The following is a 3,889-nucleotide window of genomic DNA, read 5'->3' as shown; positions in this document are numbered from 1 at the left end:
TAATTTTTTATATATATTAACTTAGGGCACAATCCCATGGCTGCTAGTCAGCGGCTAGATGGCCACAGGATATGTCAGTTTCTGGGAACTAACGTTCCCCCCTTCCGCACTGCCTTGCAGGCAGCACAGAACAACCTTGCGCTCTGTGCTTGGAAGAGGAGCGCAGAACAGCCAAAATGGGGTGTTCTGGGGGGGCGTTCTGGGGCAGAGAAGGCGGAAATGCCTGTGCAACACATCCTATGTGTCGTCTGGCAGCCTCCTCTCCCGTTCCACCTTCCCGCAGCTAGACAGCCAAAACTGGCTGTCTAGCCACAAATGCAGGGCAGGAGAAGCACGGAGGGAACGATCCCCTCCATGGTTCTCCAGCCCTGCATTGGATAGGCAGTCACCTCCGAGTTCAGAGGTGGCCGCCTATCCCAGTAGGATTGCTCCCTCTATTATTATTAAAGAGAAACTTAGTATTTATTTGTGTGTGTGTGTGTGTGTGTGTGTGTGAGAGAGAGAGAGAGCGCGTCACTGCTTGGCCCACATCATCCACAACAGATTAAGAGCAGGAGAGCATCATAAAAACAACAACAACATTTTTTAAAAAATTAAAAATCTGATTTAATTTTTTAATCCATTTTTTATTTTTAAATTGATTTTAACCACCCTGTCCAAAATGCTGCAGAACCACTGCTGGTCAGATTAGACAGTACCAAGCTAGGTGGAGCAATCGTCTGAGGAAAGTTCATGTGTCCCCAGCCAGGTTGATGGTAGGAAATGGTGCATCTGATGGGTGGATGGCAGAAGGAGTTTGGGATAAAGTGCTGGTGTATCTATCTGACATGAGCTCATTTCCAGATGCTTGAATTTGCTGTATTGCTGGTTTGGGACAGTGAGAATTCGGCCTGTGGAATATGCAGCCAGTTCAGTCTGTAATACAATGGGACTAATTACTATTCCTGCTGATGAGGAGAAGAGCGGAAATGGCATTTGGACAAACAATGCAGCTTTATTTTCTTTCTTTTAAAAACATGGTGTCCCCCCCCCCCTAGTTTATAAATGTTTTGACATCTTTCCAGAAAATAAAAAAGGAAGCAGCAAGATATGCCTTGCTAATTCAAGCCTGTGTTACTCTGTTTGTTAATAAAGAAGGAAATCAAATAATTACTGGCATTAATAAAGAATAATCCCATAGCTGATTAGAGCAGAGAGAGCGGGGAAGAGATACGAATATACTACTTTAAACAAATCGGGTGTAATAACGTTGCTGCTGGTAGCCAGCCATGCTGAGATCTGTCAAAAAGTCTTAATTATAAGCAGCTCAGAAAAAAACTTAGGAGAAGACGAATTTATAATACAAAAGAAATAAATTGTATCTTGGATGCCATATACATATTTAATCACTGGGCTTCAGATAAAGTAGAATGCATAATGTCATCTGCCGACAATAAAGCCTAATCTGTGCAAAGTTTTCCTTTCAGATTGCATGCCTAAACACTTTGTAGAACTTGAAACTATAGCTAAGAACTAAGCGGGGAACTGGGGCATTGGTTGTGTGGGAGAGGCAGGTCCGGAGAAGAACAGACAAGGCCTCACTGAAGGCAACCTCAGGGACATTAGATTCCCCTCCCTCTTTAGTAGCAATTTGTCTCCTCCCAGGCTTCAGCCTGACCATGACACCAAGGGGACCTCACCAGAGGAAGATGGGTGGGACCAGCGCAACTGGGGGCCCAGAAGAACCAGTAGAGCAGCCTGAGTTACCCAGCCCCAAGGACACTTACCTGGGCATCCCAGTGACCTCACACACTGTACCTTTGCCTGACCTCAGATTCTCCCCTTTCACCCCAGTGCCCAGGAACTGGTGCAGCATCTGGACTGGCAAGATGCCCAGAGTCAGCGCAGAAGCCTGTCAGAAGACGTCACTATCAGTGATCTACTCAGGAGGAGGTAGAAGTAGGGATGCAGTCTCCAAACTGTACTTCAAAGCTTGGTTCCCCTCACTCCCACGTTTGTTTTGTGACCTTTCTTCTTCTTTGTTCGAATGGGAAACGGGTGCATTTGAGTGTGCATTGTTTTAAAGTATACACTTTTACCCCATTGACTAAAGCGTGAGAAAGCATATCTTTATGAAAATGCACATTTTAAAGTGCACGTGATTTTTAAAAAATGCGCATTTTTCAAACGTGATCAAAAGTTTGGGAACATGCAAGCATTTTTCGAAAAATGTGCTTCTGTTCGCATTTGGGTTTGTGAACAGGGCAAGTTCTGATGATTTGTGAATTGAAATTAAATTCTTGTATAAACCTAGGTAGATGTCAGGGAAGAAGCAGGTGTGCATTGGGACGAAGGAGATGACCAGGAAGGAGGAAGAGCTGACTGAGCTGATATAAGCCTCCCTGTCCCTTCTGGTCTCTTTGTGGTAACCGACCACAGAGAGTGCTGGGTCAGCACTGGACCATGTGGTGAGCTCTGGGCTGGTCCTATCCACCTGGACTGGCTATTGGGCCCTCCTAGACAGGTAGAGCTATAAAGGCTTCCTGTTCAGACAGGGACCTTGCTTGATCAATAAAGTTGTTCTGGCTTTAGTGTGTCCCTTGGCACTGTCTCACTTCTGACACCTGCCTATGTCGAAAGTAAAGCCCCCTTCCCCAAATTTTGGTCACTTTTTCATGTGAGGCCTTCAGTCTGTAATGTGACTGTAACATACAGATACCCATATTGTAGCTCCCTCTTTTCCCCCAGCATAACCTCTTCGAAATGGCATGCAAGGACATAGGTATCAGGAGAGGGTGGAGGGGCCAGGTGCCCCCAGACAAATCGCTTGCCGCCACCCCCACTCACCCCTGCCATGGTTCAGATGGGAATGTTAATGTGACGGTGGAATATATCATTTTTCTTTTCAGAAATCTAGTGTGGGACAAAACTTGCCCTCCCAGTGCACTCTGTCTCTTCTGTGCCTCCCCCCCCCCAATATTTTATTCTGGTGCTGCCACTATGTGTGTGTGTGTCTAGGGGGCCCACCACTGCCCTGAGCCAAGCTGAAAGCTCTGAAGCTGTGTTTTGCCAAAAGGCAAAGGTTGTTTTAGGATTCAGAAGCAATAGACACACAAGTGGATAGAAGTCAAGGATTTTATTAAGGAGCAGGTGAAATGATACAGAGAAACACAAGATACTGATACTAAGATGGTTTACTTGCCCGTTCAGTTGTCGGGAGCTCCAGGCGAACGACAATGGAGAGACCCTAGTCAAACAGCTGGCACGCAGCACCTCTATGGTCCAGGTCTACATCAGAGCTCACTGTGGGCGAGGCTCTGGTGACTTTTATACCTGAGTTCTCCTTTTGCTACGCCTACGTGCAGGTTTGAAGAGCACCATAATTACTCACACCTGGGTTGATGCTCAAATTCTCAGGTCTCATGATGTTCATACATTCTTGTACTGCCCAAAAGATAAGCTAAAGCGAGTGGACCTAATTGATCCAAGGTTGTTCACTTCCCAAGCAGACAACTGACCTTGGAAAGCAAAGCCTCCAGCCTAGAGGCTTGAGAGCCCTTAAGAGGGGGGCAGGTTTTTAAGGTTCTCCAGGAGATTCAGGCATGCAAGGAACAATTGTGGCACGCCACTCTCCTGTCTCCTTGAAATACAACAGTCTTCCACTGCATTTCCAATACAAGCTGCTTTAAAGTTTTTTTTAAAAAAAGATGTCAAGAGATCTGATTACAGATGTCACATTGAGCCTGACCCTAAAACCTGCTTTGTCCCTTGATCTTTCTCTCATTCTCTACAGAACAGAGGTGGGCAACACACGGTCTGAGGGCTGCATGCACCTGCCCCCCGGAAGTTTGTGAGTGCGATCCTGCTGGAAAACAAGGGATGTGTTTCCCATGTGCTTTGTTTCCCTGCA

The 3,889-nt window shown here is 46.2% G+C and overlaps 1 long non-coding RNA gene across 1 annotated transcript; it reads right to left on the bottom strand.

Moving 5' to 3' along the window:
• Positions 1–587: 587 nt before the first annotated feature.
• LOC146359014 (uncharacterized) lies at positions 588–3,284 on the bottom strand. Its single transcript, XR_014786476.1, has 3 exons — positions 3,182–3,284; positions 1,767–1,891; positions 588–915 (listed from the first exon to the last, which is right to left on the bottom strand). It is a non-coding gene; the product is annotated as an uncharacterized LOC146359014 (long non-coding RNA).
• Between the last annotated feature and the right edge of the window lie 605 nt (positions 3,285–3,889).

The sequence above is a fragment of the Heloderma suspectum genome, chromosome 1 (assembly GCF_057233095.1).
Source record: "Heloderma suspectum isolate Gila_16-S chromosome 1, 16-S_ref, whole genome shotgun sequence".
NCBI classification, from domain to species: domain Eukaryota; kingdom Metazoa; phylum Chordata; class Lepidosauria; order Squamata; family Helodermatidae; genus Heloderma; species Heloderma suspectum.
Note: the sequence above shows the minus strand (reverse complement) of the source record. Positions and strands in the feature narration are given on the sequence as shown.